The sequence below is a fragment of the Otolemur garnettii genome, unplaced genomic scaffold, assembly GCF_000181295.1.
Source record: "Otolemur garnettii isolate 467f Iridium unplaced genomic scaffold, OtoGar3 scaffold00003, whole genome shotgun sequence".
Classification (NCBI taxonomy): Eukaryota; Metazoa; Chordata; class Mammalia; order Primates; family Galagidae; genus Otolemur; species Otolemur garnettii.
Window position 1 is genome coordinate 5,464,021 of NW_003852398.1, and position 21,202 is coordinate 5,485,222.

The window sequence follows — 21,202 nt, forward strand, 5'->3', positions numbered from 1 at the left end:
GTCATTGTTGTTTGGCGGGTCCAGGCTGGGGATTCGAACCCGCCACCTTAGGTGTACGTGGCTGGCGCCTTAGCCGGTTGAGCTATAGGCGCCGAGCTGTAATTTTCTTTTTCAAAAGAGTTGGGCCAATTCCCTTCCCACTACCAGTGTACAAGCGTGCCTATTTCACTTCACTCTCTTAAACATCAGGTATTGTTATTTTAAAAATCAGGGTTATTCAGTGGTAGAAAAGTGATAACTCATGTCTTTACTCGCTACACATATTTCTTCATGTGTGAATTATCTATTGAATTCTTTGTTCATTTATCCTAGCAGGGTCTGAATAACTTTTTCTTCTCTTCATATATATAATATATATATATATATATATACCCATAGTACAGTCTCTTTCTATAATAAAGATATGAGGCCTTTGTCCATCATTTTTACTGCATACATTTTCTACGTACAGATGTGCTAAATTTCTCTGCCATCAATTCTGTCCATCTTTTTCTTTATGATCTTTTCTGATGGTTCTAGATTTAACCAGCCTTCCCTCCCCAGAGGTCTGATAAATATTCAAGTCTTTTCTCCTCTAAGGTTTGATTTTTAAAAATATTCAATTCTTTGGTGCATCTGGAATGCATTTAAGGGCTCAATAGGGTACAGGAGGGTCTAACTGCCAGGTTTATAAGTTGCAAGAAGTCATTTACACTTCTAAGTTCCCTCTTCCCCCTACCTGAGCTGCTTCTCTCCTCTCCAGGCCAAGCAGGAGCAAAGATATCATATGTGACAGGAAAGTATTAAGGCTGTGATTATTTCCCTCTAATTGAAGAAATTATTATTGTTGTTGTACATAATTGAACGTTTGTGCTTTGCACAAATTGTGTCACTGAAGTTAACCATCATACATCTTCATGGATAGAAATTGTTACTCTTATCTTACAGATGAGGAAAACTGATACTTAAGTAACTCGCCTAAGGTCACACACCGGGGTTGACTGTTACTTTTTTCTCCTGGTAATTCCTGACCTTACCTTCCAGTTACTAACTTAAAATGTTCTTGTTTTCTTGAAATCAAGGTAGAAGGACATTAGATGAATTAGCTTTTTCTTTTTTAAAGCAGCTTCAAAATGTTCAAGACTCCTCAAAATAGAGAAAGGTAACTGAATAGGATCTCGAAATTCTCCAAAGCAGTTGACACCATCCCATTGACCGAGAACCACTGTCACCTTCGTGAATATGAAATTTACATGAACTGGCGTTTAGAGGGACTGACTCTAGGTGCCGTAATTAAGAGCTCCAGTGAAAGAAATAGGCAATGGCCAAGGATCTGGGCCAGAATGGAGATTCTCACTTGTTTGCCTTCCTGTTTTAGGGAGATTTTCTTTTTTGTGATGTTGGAAGATTCCTCAGTGAAGGGAGGGAAAGAAAGAAAACTCACAGGAAGGAGGTGGGGAAACGTGAATAAACACGGAATCCCCAGGGAAACACCTGGCAGCTTGGCACTCATCTCTCTGGCCTCAGTCTCCTGTAAAAATGGGGCTAATGATCACGATCCCTGTTTCACAGAACTAGCCACAATGAGGACCATGCAAAATCGAATTCAGGGATGCCAAGTCCTTGGCCCGGAGTTAAGACCTATCTCTGCCTTCTCTCAGGTAATTCCCGCACTCGTTCTATGAGGAAAGCACAACATGAGGATAGAGAGCACACTGAAATTGGCCAAAACGCGTGTTTGAAAGCAGACTAGAAGAAGCTCCTGAATCAAGAAAGAAAGAGGACGCTAGAGAGGGAAGAAGGAAGACAATCTATTTTGTGCCTAAGTCTTCATATACAAACTGCATTGTAACCCTCTCAGCAAGTGCGTCCTGTGGTGTTAGTCTCCTTCCATAGGTGGAGGAGGAAGGCAGGCTGGGGGAAGTGGGCCACGAGCTCAAGTTCACAGAGGATTCAGTTCTGGACTGCAAAGACTGGGCAGGGGGTATCTCAGGGAACAAGGTTGAGGGTGCAGGTAACATGATGACTTGGATGTGGGTGAAGCCCCATCAGGTGGCGAATCCTAAAAGGGACTCCAGGCATCTCCAACCAGAGCATGTGAGGGTCTTGATCTTGCCAAGGTCACTGGGAGACGTTATGGTTTTCTGATCCGGCAAACTGGCCATCTCCATGCAAAGCTGGGTGTAGAATGCTAACTTGGTTAGCTCATAGAGCCGTGTCAGGGCTACAGCCCAGCAATGTCCTGATTATAGGCGTGCTTGCCTCAGTTAAATAGAACAAAACAAACAATAAGTACTTTTAACTTGGCAATATGCTAAAAAACAGATTTCAAGAATAAACTGAGCCAAACCTTTCTTCTGTAAGATAAAAAGAATCCTAATTTCATATTTCTTTAGGTTTAAACCAGGGGTCCTCAAACTTTTTAAACAGGGGGCCAGTTCACTGTCCCTCAGATCATTGGAGGGCCGGACTGTGGGGCCCAGGATGAGTTGGCTACTAAGCAGGACAGGCAGCGGTGGCAAAAACACCCGGCGGGCCGGATAAATGTCCTAGGTGGGCTGCATGTGGCCCACAGGCTATAATTTGAGGATGCCTGGTTTAAACTGACTTAAGTATTATTGAACTCTTTAGAATCTATCATCATGGAGGCACATGATGGTTTAGGTAAAAAAACCCAGAAAGGAGATAGAGCAGTGAGTGAGAAAACCCTGGATTTGGGTACAACTCTACTGCCAAGAATATCTCCCTACCTGAAACAGTCATACATTCATGGGAGTATTTTATGATTTGCCTGATTGTTCGCCAATTTCAAGAAATCTGGATGTAGAAAGTCTGAAAAATACACAGACATATGAAGAAGTAGGAAAAAAATCCTATCCCATAATCCTATTAGCCAATAATAACCGCTTTACATTACAGTATTTTTCTCTCTAGAGTTTCTTTCTGGGCTTTTGTTTTTTAAATAAACGTGATATCTGGCTCCCGTCCCGTGTTCTCCCAAACTGGATGAGATGAGGCCCATTACACCCTGCATAGATATACTTTTCCATTATAAAATGTAATACGCTTGTGAGAGAAAAATCTAAAAATTTCAGCAAAAGAATGAAGAAGGTTAAATGTAAATTAAATTTAAATTCGACCACACAGAGAATTAACACGGGGATGAATTTCCTTCCCATCTTCTTTCTTTGCGTTTCTGTGAGGATGGATACATTTTTACCTAATTGTGTATTCTACCTTTTTTTCTTAAGGCTACATCATAAGCATTTGCTCCTGTTATTGTACCTTCTTTCAAGGCTACATAATATTCCTTGGTATGGATATTACATAACTTATTTAACTATTTCTGTTATGATGGACATTCAATTTTCTGTGAATTCTTTTTTGAACTTCTTTGCCCACAGGTCTCTTACTTTGTTAGGATTTCAAGATGAATTTCACCTGAAAAAGAGGATTCTTTTAGGGAGCATAAATCTAGCAACATGTGCTGCCATGTCGTCCTTTGGAAAGGTGGTAACCAGAGCAGTATAGGGAGTACCCACTTCACTGCTCTTGACAGTTCTGCTCGCTACACTTTACAAGACAAAACTATTGCTAATTGAACAGGTGATTGTTTATCACTAAGCTAGAACCCAGAATAGCTAATGCCTTTACTAAGCGTGTCTTTACAACATTAAGTCAGCCACTGTCTCTTGGCTCAGTTTCCCCCTTCTCACCCTAAGGAGAGTTCCTTAAATTCAGAAGGTGTTCTTAAAGTTGGAATACTGGTTTCAACTCCAACTTCAGCTCTTCCAGCATCTGTTTCATCTTCTGTAGAGCAGAACTCATGCCTGGGTGATAGAACCACGATGATGATCTAAGAAACAAAGGAGCAACAATAAAATATGTAAACCACTTAGCCCCCTGCCTGGCATGCAGCAGATGCTCAGTGAATATTACAATCGCCCCCTTTATGCCCAACTTGGAAACCATTCACAGGAAAGGTTGCATTAAACTGCCAGATTTCTGCTTGAGAAAACCAGAGTTCGGAGATGGTCAGGAACTTGCCTCAAGTCCTGACAGCTGGTAAATGACACAGGGTTGTCCACCCCCATGGTCTACAAGAAGGGAAGGCTGCACGCCAACTACGGCCTCCATATCTGTTTTATTTGGCCCACATAGCCAAAAATAAGTAAGAAAATAGGATAAAATCAAATAAAGCCAACCCTTAACACGAGGAGATTCCACATCCATATATGACTTCTGGTTTCTCTTGAGAAATCTGAGATTTTTGAGATTTCTGAGGGGTCTGGCCCGGTTGCGTGGTGACTGTCCCCTTTGCAGAGGTCATGCACCTCCAATTCACCACATCTACACTGAGTGTGCCTTGGTTTCCAGATCCTGTCTGACTCCTGCATAGTCTGTGACTCCTGCCCTGACCCACTGTGCTATTCAGATCTAGGGTTTCTGGCCACCAGCCAGGACATGGGCTCCTCTGACCTCAGCTAGCATGTGCCTAGATGCCCGTCTAAGGTGGAGAATTGCCCTGGAGCCAGGTCCTGCTGTAGTCAAGGAATGTGAAATGTACATTGTTCTCCGCCCAGCCGCATTCATGCAGGGTGAGCTCACCCTGGCCCGCTGCCTCCTTCCCCCAATCTCTCCAATTAAAAACATATTACCTTCCCGCTCCACCCGGAGCAGCCCTGGGCCGCAGCTTTGTTTTATAAACACATTTAGACAAGTTCAAAAAGGAATGATTCATGCTGGACCTGAGCACTCTGAAACGCAAGGGCTGCAGAGCATCTCACAGGGCAAGCATCCTGAGCCGGCCAGGCCTGGCCCTTCGGGGGTATCATCTCTCCTGCACGAAGGCCCAGGATTACCTGTCCACAGCTGGAAGGACTTACCCGCAAGGCCACCTTTCGGCACCCCCAGCGCAATCTCAGGCAGGGGCTGTGCCCAGACCTAGACAGCACCAGCTCCTGGTGGGGGCAGGGGGGAACACAGGCCTGACCCAACCCTTTCCCACTGGGGGCCTTCTTTGGATCCCTGTCCTCCCCCTTCCTGAGGGCTCCACCTATCTCTCCCTGGGGGCTCTGTCCCTCAGCAGGCTTCCAGGCTCCCTCTCCCACCTTGGATTTGAATTCGCTTCTTCCACCTACTCCACTGAGCACTCCTGGAGGGTTTTATATGCTTCTTTCCACCATGCCTGGCTTAGTGTCTGGCACAGGGAAGGGCACGTGGCAGGCGTCAAATAGAATAATAGTAATAATAACTAAGGCCAGGCACAGTGGCTCATGCCTGTAGTCCTAGCACTCTAGAAGGCAGAGGTGGGAGGATGACTTGAGGCCAGGAGTTTGAGACCATCTTGAGCAAAAGCAAGATACCCATTTCTACAAAAAATAGAAAAATTAGCTGGGCATGGTGGTCTGTACCTGTAGTTCTAGCTAGTAGGAGACTGAGGCAGGAGAGTCACTTGAGCCCAAGTTTTTGAGGTTGTAGTAAGCTATGATGATGCCACTGCACTCCCAGCCTGGGTGACAGAGTGAGACCTCTTTCCAAACAAAAGAGAGAAAAAAAATAATAACAATAAGGCTGTTGAATAGAGAGAGCATTAATTGGGTGCCAAATTACATATGTTCTTTCATTTAATTATCATAAGAACCCAATGGAGTAGGTGCTGTTTGTGATAAGCCCATTTCACAGATGAGGAAAGTAAAGATTGGCAGGGCTAGATTTTAGCTGAACTGGTAGGGATCTACCTTAGTTGTCAGAAGTAGAGGACCCCATGGATCATTCGGTCTTGTTACCTGATTTCACAGATGAAGAAACTGAGGCCCAAAGAGGGAGAGGGACCTCCCCAAAGTAGCACCCACTATATGCTAAGTCCTGGAGTTTTGAAAAATAGCCTGCACTCAGGATCAATTTTACTAGACACGTCTGTGTTGGTCAGAGGCCCTTGGGGCTAAGTGACCAAACATAGGCCAGTTCAGGTAAAGGGAAACTGATTAGCCGGTGTCTCCAAACACAGGGACGGCTCAGGCAGTGCCAGGAGCCATTCTCTGTATCTCTTATCTTTGCCTGTTGGCTCCTTCTCTCCTTCCCGGGTGGCTATTTTATTTTTCTGCACTAAAGACATGGCCATCATCTACATATGGGGTTCACAATTTCTCAACCTCAGGTCTAAATAGAAAATCCCAGGGTAGGGGGCTGAAAACAGGAGGGAGGAGGCTGTTCAGATGATACACAGAGTTTCTTGCTGACAATGAGCCTGATTTCTGTGTCTTTCTAGGATCTAGTGATCTTGGGGCCTGTTTCATCTTGATTCCTATTTCTGAAAGTCTGATTCATAGAAGATTTGATGCTCAGGCGAATGAGTTAACTTTGGGAGATTATAAGTAGCTTTCTAAAAATTATTCTTATTGGGAAGAGAGTCAAGAGTTTCATAGACTTCAAAGAGCCACAGAGCAATGAGTCACAGAAAAGAAGGACTCCAGCAGCCACGGTCTTCCATGTCTGGTGCTCACAGAAGTTTTATCTCGTACCATCATCCTTTATGTGACTTGGCTTCGACAACCCCTAGCTTGTTCTGAAGGTCAAATTCATGGGGAATGACTGGAATTGGCCTACAGTGGGTCACTTGCCCATTCTGTACCAGAGAGCAGGTCCAGGAGGTAGGTTCACATTGCATTAATAGGACAACTCTGGAGATGGTTTCTAGAAGCCGGTGATGAGCACCCAAACCAAACCACAGAGGGAGAGCACTGGCTGGCAGAGGCGCCCCTGATTTTTGATGGAAGCTCCTCTACTGGGAAAATCCTCTGCCTTCTGGGGAAACCACTTGGTATTTGAGGAATACAGGAGTTTTAGAGTCCCAATTGGATATAAATCCTTATTTCACCCTTCCTGGGTGTGTGTGTGTATGTGACCTTGAACATACAACTCCCTGCCTCTGAGCCTCAGTTTCTTCATATACAGAAGTAATAATACTTCTCTTGCAAGAGATGATGTGTGAATAGAATATATACAACGTATTAGGTGACTGGAACATAGTAAATGCTCAGTAAGAAAGTTCCCTTGATTTTTCTCTCAAGGTATGTTCATGACATTTAACTTGCTTGACATCTGAAATAATAAGACAAACTTGAATGCTTTTGGAAGACTGACAGTGACATAAATGGATTAAGAGGGCCCAGTATAAAGAAAGACCAAGCCAGGGAACTGACAAGCAGGGGTAGAGGCTAAGGCACATCGAAAGCAGGTGCCCTCTAGAGGGGGGCAGGCTCTACCCCTCCACCCAAGTGCTGCCACACAGGAATAGATGAGGCCCTTGTCATATAATCTCTTGGGTTTTGAGGAAAAGTTAGAAACCCAAATTTCCTTCCTTCCTTCCTTCCTTTTCTCCTTCCTTCCTTCCTTCCTCCTTCCTTTCTTTCTTCAAAAATGGAATTCTCATTGCCAAAAAACCATTATTTCCACAAGGAATTTTCTGACTTTAAAATATTAGCAACTAATTCCAGTTTTTAAAAGTTAACAACATCAAGAGAATGAGAAGAGAAGCCACAGACTAAAAGGATGTGTTATCTGATAGAGGACGATTATCCAATATATACAGAGAACTCTCAAAGTTCGACAACAATAAAATAAACAACCAGTGAGAAAATGGGGAAAGATCAGAACAGACACCTCCCTGATGAAGATAGACAGGTGGCAAGTTAAGCATGTGAAAGGATGCTCGAAAGTCAGGGAATTGTGAATTAAAACAACGAGGTGCCACTCGATGTCTATTAGAATGACTAAAATCCGAAACACTGACAACACCAAGTTCAGGTGAGGATGTGCAGTGGTGGGGACTCATTCCTCATGGGGGGAATGCAAGACAGTGCAGCCACTTTCAGAGTTTCTTTACAAAACTATTAATACACATCTCCTTGCCACTTGATCCAGCAATCATGCTCCTTGGTATTTACTCAAACGAGGTCGAAACTAACGTCCCCACAAAAACCTGCACATGAATGTTAATGGCAGCTTTGTTCACTGTTGCCAAATCTTAGAAGGAACCAAGATGCCCTTCAGTAGGTGAGTGGATAAATAAATTGTAGCACATCCAGACAATGGAATATTATTCAGAGTTAGAAAGAAATGAGCTACCAAGCATGAAAAGATAGAAGGGACCTTCCATGCATATTACTAAGTGTTAGAAGCCAATCTGAATAGGCGACACACTGGTGATTCCAACTACATGACATTCTAGAAAAGACAAAATTATAGTGACAGTAAAAAGATGAATGGTTGTCCGGGGTTTGCTGGGAGGAAAAGATAAGTCAGTGGTGCACATAGACTTTTAGGGCGGTGAAACTCTGTGTGACACTGTAATGGTGGAAACATGTCACCATACATTCGTCCAAGTCCATACAATACAACACCAAGAGTGAACCTGGATGAAAACCATGGACCTTGGGTAAAGATGACGTGTTGGTAGGAGGATACAGGAAATCTCTCTAATTTCCTGTCTATTTTTCTGTAAACCTAAAATGTCTCTAAAAAGTTAAATCTATTAATTTAAGAAAAACAATAACAACTGCCAATGGGCTGGATTAGACCCGAGGATCTACGGGCTGCCATTGTATGACCCCTAAGAAACTGAGGCCACTTCTCAAACCCAAGCACCACTTGGTTTTAAAGATTTCATCTTTCCAACAAAATACACATGTAAAGTATGAATTTTCTCACACTTCCATGCTGTGGTCACTATCAGAGATGCCTTTACCTGACTGTCAAATGCTCTGATTGGCTGGAAATAATAAAAGTGGCAACGTGGAGGTACAACAGTTCTGGGCCCCAGCCCAGGAAGCCTCCCTGGAGGTAAGTGTCAGCCCTTAGGCTCTCTGGAATAAAGAAACATTGCTTCCTTGAACCCTGAGTGTTCAGCTTGGAACGTCTACAATAGTTAGGGAAACAAGAGAATCATGAGGTAGGACGCCTGCCAAGCAGGGACAATCCCTCTAAAGCCCAGGGGATTGCACCCTGCTACCTGGAGCCGTGTGCAGGGAGAGGCCCTTGGTAGCCCATGGCATAGGGGTGGATACAGCTCAGGAACCAACATGAAGCCAGCTGGAAGGCTTTGTAGGAATCTGCGCAACCCACCCCCACCCCCCAAGCCCTGAGTTGCTTCTGCCTGGGTCTCAAAATCACACCAACATCCTACTTTAGCCCGCTGATCAAAGTTAACACCAACAGTCACAAATCACGTTGATAGTACGTTCTCTTGACAGGATGCAGCGAGAATGGCACTTTTTATCTGTGATCTTTTCCCAAAAACCCATAACCCCAGTCCCATCACAAGAAAAATACCAGACAGTTGCCAAATAGAGGGGCATCCCACAAAATGCCTGACTGGTTGTCAAAACTGTCAAGGTCATTAAAAATAATAAAATCTGAGAAACTGTCACAGCCATGAGAAGCCTGAGGAGCCATCATGACTTAATGTTATATGGTGTCCTGGATGGGCCCCTGGAACAGAAAAAGGACATTAGGTAATAACTAAGGAAATCTGAATAGACTATAAAGTAGAGTTACTAATAATGTGTCCACATTGGTTCACTAATTGTAAGAAATGGACCGCACGAGTGTTAGGAGACACTATTCAGGTCGTAGGAGGGGATGATACAGGAGAATGGGCTCTCTGTACCAACTGCTCATTTTTACTAAAACTTTTAAAAAATAAACATTAGTAATTAAAGTCTCTTAAGTTAAAAAATCACCCGTTCACAATGAAGCCTTTGAAGTTGGATGATCTGAGTTTGCCTATTGGCTTTAACACAACTTTTGGTTGTGCAACCTTGGGCAAATTATCCTAAACTCTTTACGCCTCTGTTTCTATCATTTGCAGTATAGGGCTGGAAGTGGTTTTTAACTCAGTGGGTTGTTTGGAGGATTAAAGGAAGTATCAGCTATGAAGCGTTTGGCACAGTGCCTACTGTGTACCTGGTGTATGGCGCTCATTAAGTGATAAGAATTATTGTAGGCAGATAGTTGCGTGCACATGTATTGAAGTTGTTACTGATACAAAGTTTATTTTTATTGTTCTATTTCATTATATTTTAAAAGCTAAATCTGTCATTTTAAAAAGTGTCAGCCAGATCTATTCCTAGCAGGAAAGGTTTTTTGTGCCTAAGCCAAAAGCACCTGAATTTTTTTCTGAGTACGTGGACATCAGCCATGCGGACACTTACTGTTTGGGTCTGAGTTTAGGTTCTGATGGGGGGTGGGTATTTGTCGTCTTGCCCATCCACTCCTTCTCTACATGGCCTGGGCTTGAGGGGACCTGTGAGGAGGAAGAGCCAATCTACATTCAGACCAAAGAGACTTCTGGGAGGAAGGCAGCTGAGATCCCAACACTCCCCTTGGAGGGTCAGAGCTGTGAAAAGGCCACTGATGAGGGACGATGCTTGACCAAAAGCTCCCCATCTGGAAAGGGTGTCGGCCCAGGACCTCGAGCTCAACACTGTGGGCTGGTGGGGCAGTGATATGCCAGTTCTACAGACAGCCATTTGGGTCCAGCCGCCCCAACATCGCCTCCTTGGGTATAGACACCATCACTGAGTACACCACAAGAATGGTGGCCTTCCTGTCCCATCCTACCCCAAGAAACGCTGACAGGAGGGGCCTGAACCGCTAAAGTCACCAGTAGAGCAGACAAAAATCTCACACACCACCTGTTTTCCTAAGGAGTGGGCGGTGGCACCTGACATGGTATGTGGGGTAGAGGGACTCTGCATTGGAGTTGTGAGCTCTCTGCTTCTTCCAGAAATACCAGATGGTGACAGCTGCAGCCAAATACATGGTCAGATTCCTGGTTTCTTCTAGAAGAGAGTAACCAGGTCTTACCTCCTGGTAGGCCCTGAACCACTTGCTCATCACTGAGAGGAATGATTATTCCATCATAAACAGGAGATATTATAATTTTGTCATCAAGAGTAATGTGACCTCGGGCAGTGCCTATGGCTCAGTGAGTAGGGTGCCGGCCCCATATACCGAGAGTGGTGGATTCGAACCGGGCCCCAGCCAAACTGCAACCAAAAATAGCCAGGCGCTGTGGCAGGCGCCTATAGTCCCAGCTACTCGGGAGGTTTAGGCAAGAGAATCTCCTAGGCACAAGAGCTGGAGGTTGCTATGAGCTGTGATGCCACAGTACTCTACCAAGGGTGACAAAGTGAGACTCTGTCTCTAAAAAAAAAAAAAAAAAAAGGGGTAATGCGACCTCCTTTTGTGCCTTGACCTGGACAACTGTGTGTTAGTTACCTGCATAAATGTCCATCCCCACAGACACTCTGACACACTTTGATGAACATGTGCACGTGTAGTTGTGCAGGCACACACAGGCGCACGCAGACACAGACATATACCTGCACACAGGCATAGAAAGATGGAGACGCATGCTGCCCACACTGCTTACCGTCCTGGCAAGAAAAGTTCTTTTTTTTTTGCACTAGGCTTTTCTTCCCAACTCTTACAGTCTTAGAAAGGGACTGCAGCTAGGGGTGGGGGAAGGAACAGGGGAGCGGCGGGCCATGTGGAGAGAAACTAATCTGTTTCTGCAGTCGACAGATGGGGCGAGGACAAATTACGCAGTGGGTATTAAAACTCCTCTTTAAATTCAGCAATATTTGCAAACTGATCTGAGCCCCCAGAAGCAATAAGAGAAAGTGTACAGACTGAGAACCAATGCCAATCCCTCTTAGGGGTGGGGCTATACAAAAATCTTCAAAGCATGCCTTGCCTATAGTACGTCTGTCCCCAGGTAAAACATCAGCCACAACCTAATTATGGCCACTGGGAAAAAACTGTAGGTACATCGTGGATGTGTAGAGTTTTCTGCTGCAATAGATGCGAGATCCTTTGGGTATTCTAAAATAACTAAGTTAAAATGTAAAAGTGAAACAACCATTTGATTTTTTCTGCGATCGTAAAAGTGAGTATGTTTGTTGAAGAAAACTTGGAAAAGTGTGAATAGTAAAGATACCCTCACCCAAAGAGAGATGGGTGTTATTTCAAATAAATATTTAGAAATATTGTTAACATTTCAGTTAACACCTGATATATCTACGTCTACAGACATAACTATAGCTGTAGCTCTTTATCCACTTGCAAATATCGTTTTATAACCTGATTTTTCATGCAACAATAGCTACTGTGCCTTTTTCTCATGGTTTTTAATGTTGTTTTAAGTAACCAAAATGACCATCCCTGCAAGCAGAAGTGCATAAATCTTCTTAAGATGTGAGAACACTTAGGAAAGAGGCTGGCCCCACCCCCAGTCTCATCTCAGCACCCCCACCTCTGGAGGAAGGTGGGCTGCCGCTGTGAACTTGGATATTCAGCATCCTCGGAACATTCATGCACATCTGGAGGAATGGTTACGAAGATTAATGTCATGCTCAGTGTCAGAGCTCCCCCTGACATTTCCTCAGTTTATCCAAACAATTTAGGGGAGCTCTCTGGGGATCAGGAAGCATGCTCTGCAGCGCAAGGCTGACACTTAACCTCCTGAATGCTCACGTCCCTGGAGACACACGTGCAAGTTTTATTCTTTAATTGCTAAAACAATGAGGTTGGGTACAAAACCAATACAGCAAAAGCTTGAACTAGTTTAAAGCAAGACTGCGAAAAAAGAAAATCTGGACCCACTTGGTTTACAGGAATCATAATGTCTTGAAGCAGGTTTGAAAGCCAATAGAAAATAGAAACTAAATGACAAAGAAGGTAGTGTTTTGAAACCAGTATGTGTATTAAACAGGATCTTGAATGAAATGAAGTATTTCAAGTGTGATTCAGAGAATATTTTATCTTTCCCCCTCCACCATCAGAAGAGATTCATCTTGATTTTAAACTAGTTAACTCCTGTTTAAAAACTATTTCTCCTTATGAATAATGCATGCCATTATTCGTGCCATGTAATTAACGTGTCTCCCATATTGCTTTGGCTGCCAGGGGGCTCAGGAACTCATTGATTCAACTTAAACTACTACACAAGTCTTGCATATCTATGTGGTAATACTCCCTCTGGTTTTGATTCATTTGATTCCCAGCCCCCCTCCATCCTGGTTTTTATCTAGTTAAGAGTTTTGTTTTAGTGCATGTATTTTTTTTGTAAGCCACCTCAAATCTTTTGTTAGATAGATTTGTAGATCAAAACAGCTTGGATTTGTGGTTCAGTTTAAGAAGAAACGAACATTTTGGTTTGGTTTTAGAGTTCAGCAAATTAGTGTGATTAGCTCTGATTTGAGGTTTACAGTTCTATTACGGTAAAGTCCTTGGTATTTAATACATCAAAGGGCCTGAGAGCTTGCACTTAACCTCCTGCGTGTTAACACTACGCAGGGCATCGCAAGCCTGTTTCCAATGATCACTCGGTACAAAGCTCTTCAAGATTCCATCCTGGAATCTTGAGCCCCAGTTTTTGAACACAGATGCAAGGAAGAGTTTTGGAAGGAAAGTGGCCACACTCACTCCAACGTTTCCCTGAATTATTTGCCTTTAAAGAGATGGGTCTGAGTCGTCTGCATGCAAGGGGGTACACCTTCTTCTTTGCTCAATATTCTGCTTCCCATCGCAGTTCTTCCAGAATCATCTGCTGAGGTGACACTGAGAGTTTCTTGCATCCTGCGCCTGCTCCAGGGAATGGGGACGCTCTGGCATCAGAGATAACATGGTCTTCCCAAGGAAGAGGATAAATCATAAATAAGGCTCAGGCTTGACTTCCAAAGCTCTGACTATCCATGTTGGCCTTGGTCGATACCCCAGGGAAGCACTCGGATTCCATCAAAGACCACTAACTTATACTAACGTCTAGACAAAGGATGTCTGTGGAGGTGGAATCAGGCACTCTGGGTTCTGGCTGCTGCTAGGACACTTGTCCTTAATCTGACGCTGTGCAAGTTTAGTAACATCTCCGGATCCTTACTTTCTCAATGAGGAGGGAACCAGTGCGTCTTCATTTCTGCTATTTTTTCAGAGACCAGGTTTTCCTTTGACCAGCTTCATCCTTTTTTTAGCTATATGACCTTGAGCAAGTGACCTCATCTTCCAAAGCCTCAGTTTCCTCCTCTGAAAGTGAGCATATTTCCCAAGAAGCTAATGAAGCCTGGGGTTCAGGGCCCCTCCCTTTGCCAGGTCTCCTTCAAAGCCTGGGAAGGGGTCTGGAAATGTATTCACTTAATTGCTTGTTTCGGTAAAAAATGAGATATTTTAATCCCAGTCGATTGAGATTGCTGTTTCTTTCCACTTGATTGCCTGTCGTATCTGGCCTCGATCATTTTTGAAATCAGGCTAAGGTAAAGATGAGTTCAGCTACTTTTGCCCTGAGTTTTTAGTGAAATGTATTTGCATAGTAGCCTTTCTAGGGTAAGAATGGCTTCTAGAAATACTCCCATTCCCCCGAATGTTCCCACCTCCCTTTGAATCCTCTCCCATCCCATGAATACCCACATGCCCCATAAGTATTCCCACTCTTGAATATTCTTACCTCCTCCTGAATATTCTCACCTCCCTTTCAACACTTCTAACCTCCCCTCGAACATTCCTTCCTGCCCTTTAATACTCCCACCATCCAGGACCAGCAGGATTCTGGGAAAGTTTTCTAGAGTGGTTCACACCAGAAATATGTAGACAGTGATAAAGAAACAAAGGAACTGTATGGAGTCAGAGGCTGGTCTGTGGAAAGTACTTCCTATCATTAGACATGTAAAACTATAAGTGGGCTGTTTCTATAGATGCCTAATTAAAATAGAAGTTCTCTCTTCCTAGAAATATGCTTCATAATGCAGCCTATGTGATTATACCCTCGCTATGCTTTTTACAACATACACTCCATGTGAAATTTCATTCCTTAAATGTTTGTTTGTGTAGACAAACCTATAACAGAACTATAAACAGCTAGTAGATCTTTGTGTTAATTTTCATGTTTGTGCCAATTCTCAATAAAACAAAAAATAAATTTTGCTCCACTGGACCAGAGGAAAGACTGAATTATCTCTCTATTCCTTCCATAGGAAGTAATACTATACCCTTGCTGTATGAAAATATAATCAAAGAATATGTAGCCAAAAATACAGAGATAAACATATTATCGAGGAATGATTGGCAGTTATTTAATCTAAAAACATACGCAAATTTTATAGCTTTCATGATATTTGTGGTATCTGTCAGCTTTTTAAAATACATAATGTCTGTCATTTCTTTTCTAACACTAAAATATTCACTATTGTACCTAATTTTTATGAGTAATTTTATAAGCTTCAGGTTACAATCTTGCTACTCTTCTGAAAATGGGCAGAGTTATACCTACTTTGCAGACAGATGGGAGATGTTAGATGAAATGTGTATTAAGGGCTCCCCTGGCCCGGGACTGGGCTGCTCAGTAGACAGTAGTTATTACACTGATTATCATCAGGGGAGATACAGCAGGAAGTCTCTTTCCACAAGGAGCTTGGGAAGCCCTTCAGTACTCACAGTGTATAAACTAAAGGGAACTCATTTCATTCACTTTAAGTGCAGCACATGTATCTGGGAAACATCAAACCTCAAAGCCGAGTTGCACTAGGCAGCCATAATTTGGTGCCTATCTTCTTCACTCTTTTGAGAAATGTTCCTTTCTTCACTCCAGTCCTGTTGGTATGGCTTGGTTTTCTGTGTTCCTAGGACTCTTCCCCTGTGGCTGTCACGACTGACCCACAGTGAACCAATCACGGCTCTTTATTGAGATTTTTGGCCTTGAGACTAGAGAAAGCAAGTCTCAGTTTCTCCATGATGGAGAATCTTGGCAATGTGTTCCTGGTTGTTCTCAGCCACACCTGTCTCACAGAATGAAGTCAGAAATAGAGGGAAATAGGTATGCCGGGGGGGAGGGGGGGTGATAAATCCTGGAGTATTGAACTCCCTGGTTCTTAGGGTCTCTGAGGTCCAGACATACGCCTACCTCCCCACAGTAATGTTGCTCATCTAATAAAACACTTCCATTTTTTCCTGAGCTAGTTTGGGTTGGCTTTCAGATTGGACCCAAGTCAGCCTACACCCTAGGGGTAAAGGAGAACTGGAAATAGGCCAGGCCTTACAAAAATTAAAACTCAGCTTTGAGTCAGCTCAATTCCTGATGACATCAAAGTGTACTTCTACTCTAACAGCCGGTCAGAAACTAAAGAAAATCCTCTCTCCAGGGGAAAATATCATCTGGTGCTTCTAAAAATGTTATATAAAATGTGCAATAATCAGTAAAGACAAAGACCAAAAGAAACTCACCGAACGCAGCGGCAGCTCCTGGGTTTTCTGTGTGATCTTCCCAAGCCCAGCTGGCCCTACAAGTAAGGAACCATGTCTAAGGAACCTGAAGTTGATATTGATCCTGGCACCATCTACTTTTATGTGTGTGTCTTCCAACATGGAAAAGTAGAGATAATTGCCAACGGGAAACCGAACCACTCCAAGATACATTGCCTTTACTGATACTGAATGATTGATCTGTGATGCTGCAAAAAAATCAAGTTGCAATGAGCCCTATGAACATGGTTTTTGAAGTCAAGTCTCTGATTGGACACAGGTTAGATGATGCCATTGTCCAGTCTGATTAGACACACTGGCCCCTCATGGTGGGGAATGATTGAGGCAGGCCCAAGGACCAAGTAAGATACAAAGGAGAGACAAAGAGCTTCTATCCAGAGGAGATGTCATCCATGGTTCTGAAAAAGATGAAGGAAATCACAGAACCCTATCTTGGAAAGACTGATACCAATTCTGTAGTCACAGTGCCAGCTGACTTTAATGACTCTCAGCATCAGGCTGCTAAAGATACTGGAACCATTGCTGGCCTCAATGTTCTTATGATTATGAATGAGCCAACTGCTGCTGCTATTGCTTATGGCTTAGAAAAAAAATGTTGGAGCTGAAAAAAATTGTGCTGATCTTTGACCTCAGAGGATTTGATGAGTCAATCCTCACTATTGAGAAAAGAATCTCTGAGGCCAAATCTATAGCTGAAGATACTCACTTAGGTGGAGAAGACTTTGACAACTGAAAGGTCAACCATTTTATTGCCAAATGTAAGCACAAGCATAAGGACATCAGAGAGAATAAGAGAACTGGCCAATGCCCCCATACTGCTTGTGAATGTGCTAAGTGTACTCTATCTTATAACACCCAGGCCAGTACTGAAATTGATTCCCTTTATGAAGGAATCAACTTCTATACCTAGAAAGCCCTTTGAGATGCCAAACTACCATGTTTCCCCCCAAATAAGACATTGTCTTATATTTATTTTTTCTCAAGGAGACACCCTAGGGCTTATTTTCAGGGGATGTCTTACTGTCCATGCCAAAATGCATGGTGTGGCTATGCAGATACGCCACATCACTAGGTCTTATTATCAAGGGAGGGCTTATATTTAACAAATGCATAGAAATCCTGCTAGGGCTTATGTTTTGGGTAGTTCTTATTTTGGGGGAAACACGGTAAACAAGTCACAGATTCATGACATTGTCCTGGGTAGTGGTTCTACTCATCTCCAAGATTCAAAAGCTACTGCAAGACTTCGTCAGTGGAAAATAACTGAATAAGAGCATCAGCCCTGACGAGGCTGTTGCTTACAGTGCAGCTGTCCAGGTGTCCATTCTGTCTGGTGACAAATCTGAGAATGTTCAAGATTTGCTGCTCTTGAACATCAGTCCCCTTTCATTATTGAAACTGCTGGTGGAGTTATGGCTGTACTCACTCAGTAAGCACAATACTGCAATTTCTATCAAGCAGACACAGATCTTTACTACCCACTTGGGCAACTAGCCTGGAGTGCTTATTCAGGTTTGTAAAGGTGAGGGTAGCAACTTGCTTGGCAAGTCTGAACTCACAGGCATACCTCCTGACCCCCGTGATGTTCCTCACATTGAAGGCACTTTTGATATTGATGCCAATGGCACTCTCAATGTCTCTGCTATGGATAAGAGTACAGGAAAAGAGAATAAAATTACCATCACGAATGATAAGGGGAGTTTCAGCAAGGAAGACATTGCTCGTATCGTCCAGGAAGCTGAGAAGTACAAGGCTGAAGAAAAGCAGAGAGACAAGTTTTCATCAGAAAATTCACTTGAGTCCTATGCACTCAACATGAAAAGAACTGTTGAATATGAGTAACTTTAAGGCAAGTTCAATGATGAGGACAAACAGAAGATTCTTGACAAGTGTAATGAAATTATCAACTGGCTTGATAAGAACCAGATTGCAGAGAAGGAAGAATCTGAACATCAGCAGAAGGAGCTGGAGAAAGTCTGCAACCCCATAATTACCAACCTATGCGAAACTGCAGGAGGAATGCCTGGGGGTTTCCCAGGTGGTGCCATCCCTCCTGCTGGTGGTGCTTCCTCAGGTCCCACTATTGAAGAGGTTGGTTAAACCAACCCAAGTGTAGATGTAGCATTGTTCCACACAGTAAAGCATTAAAGGATCCAAATTTGTAGCAAAGTTATGTGGTAGGTTTAAAGTTGAGCTGCTATGATAAATTACTGGGCATTCTCAATATTTGAATATGGAACATGTGTACCAGGGAAGGAAATAACATTGCATTTTTAAAGCACTGTATTGTGAATGGAAAAGGTAATGTCTCAAATAAAATTGTATTTAAAATTGACATTAAAAAGTACCAAAAGAAATATATATATATACATATATATATACTCATAATACTCATATATACTCATGTATATACATATACATATATATATATACTCATATAATAGAAATAGACCTATAGGTGGAATATTAGACCTCTAGTATACCAAATACTAGAATCATCAGACATGGGCTCAAAAAATTGAGATTAATATATTCAAGAAAACAAATGAAAAGTTGAAAACTTTCACTAGAGAACTCAGTCTTTAAAAAAAGAACCAAGTGAAAATTCCAGACCAAAAAAAATAATAATTAAAATTAAGGATACAAGCCATAGTTTTAATAGCAGATTAAACACAGCTGAAGAAAAGTTTAATGACCTGAAAGGTGAGTCCATTGAAAATATCCAGGTTGAAGCATAGAGATTAAAAAAATGAAAATACAGAAAAGAACATAAAATGCATACAAAAATGGTGAAAAGATCTTGGAACCCAAGAATGGTGGGCGACAGAGAACAAAACTGAAGTCATCTTTCAAGTGATAATACCTTAAATATCTTTTTTAAAAAATCTGGTGAAGGGTGGCACCTGTGGCTCAAAAGAGTAGGGCGCCAGCCCCATATACCAGAGGTGGCGGGTTCAAACCCAGCCCTGGCCAAAAAAACTGCAAAAAAAAAAAAAAATCTGGTGAACAAGTCAAATCACAAATTCATGAATTATTATGAACCCCAAACTGAATGAATACAAAGAAAAACAGACTTTGGCACATCAGTAAAACTGCCAAAAGTGACATACAAAGAGAAGTTTTAAAAGCAACCAGAATGAAAATAATGTTTTACTGTCAAAGAAGCAAGTTAAGATTGGCCACTGAAATGATATAAGCCAGAAGTCAACGGAAGGGTACAGTGAAATTGCTACAAGAAAATTATTGTCATCATAGAGTTTATATCCGGTAAAAATTTCCTTCAAAAATGAGCCCTAAAGACTTTTCCAGACAAACAACAACAGAGAACTAGCTGTCAGGATATTTGCACCAAAAGAAATATAGTAAATACTACAAGGAGCTTCTTCAGGAACCAGTTTTAGAAATACTAAATGAAATATCATGCCAGAAAGATGCATAGAAATGTAGGAAGGACTGACAAGCAATGGAAGGGATAACTGGCAGGTTAATCTAGACGAAGTCTGACTGCATAGAGTAATGACAAGACAGTTAACTCCTGAACTACATAGGTTTGAATTGTGCGAGTCCACCTGTATGCAGATTTTTTTTCGGTAAATTTCCCCACGTGTGCCTGCCTCCCCTGCCTTCCCTTTCACCTCCTCACCTCATCTGCTTCTGCCACTCCTGACACAGCAAGACCAACTCTTTTTCTCCCTCCTTCTTCACCTAGTCAATGTGACAAAAAGGAAGATGAAGACCTTTTGACGATCCAGTTCTACTTAATAAATAGTAAATATATTCTCACTTCTTTATGATTCTCTTAGTAACATTTTCTTTTCTCTAGCTTGCTTTATGGTAAATTTACAATACAAAATTCATATAATATACAACATAGGTGTTAATCTACCATTCATGTTATCAGTAAAGCTTCTGGTCAATAGTAGGCTATTACCAGTTAAGTTTTGGGAGAATCAAAAGTCAAACGCAAATTTTCAATTGCATGGGGGATTGGCACCACTACCCCAACCCCTGCATTGTTCAGGAGTCAAGCTGTAATAATGTTTTGTGCAGTTTTAAATATATACAGAATCAAAATAGTTGACAGCAATAGCATATAAATTTGAAGAAAGTAAATTTAATTTAATTTAAAGAACTTAAAATGCTTTAACTTTATTTTCCTTAAATGATAATGGCATTTTTTTAGGCTTCAATAAATCAAGACTGCTTATTGTAATTCATAAGAAAACTCCTAAAAGAATAGTATAAGAATGTAAATTAACAACAGAGGGTAACATTTACATGATAAAAAAGGATTAATTGAAAAGAAAGCAAGAAGGTCAAGAAAGAGGAAGATAAAACACATGAAACAAGCAGAAGACAGATAATGGGATGGTGTGTCTTTACTTCAATACATGGGCAATTACATTAGAGGGGAATGAACTAAATATTCCCATTGAAAGATTATGATTGTCAAGCTAGAATTAAGAAATTTTATGTGGCTTCTAAGAGACACATCTTAATTATAAAGACCCAGAAAAGTTGATTGAATAAAAGGTTGGAAAAAAAACATGCCAGGCAAATGTAGCAATGCTATGTTATTGGCCAAGGAGACTTTGAGGCAGAGATAAAGAGGGATGGATGGTAATAAAAATGATAAAAAACGTCACTCCACACCAGAGATGCATAACTCTAATCGTACATTCATCTCCTAAGGAAACTCCAAAAATGAAGCAAAACCTGACAGAACCAGAAGGAGAAAGAGACAGCTCCAGACCCACAGTGGGACATTTTAACACACATTTCTCAGCAACTGATGAAACAAACAGACCAAATCCATGAAGACGGAGAGGACCCAAATAATGTGACTACCAACTGCCCTGACCTGATATCCGCGGACACTGCAGCCAACCATTGCAGAAAAAGTTTA

At 42.1% G+C, this 21,202-nt stretch overlaps 1 pseudogene; it reads left to right on the top strand.

The window, feature by feature from the left end:
• Window positions 1-16,329: 16,329 nt before the first annotated feature.
• On the top strand, window positions 16,330-18,396 carry LOC100945619 (annotated as a pseudogene).
• Window positions 18,397-21,202: the final 2,806 nt, after the last annotated feature.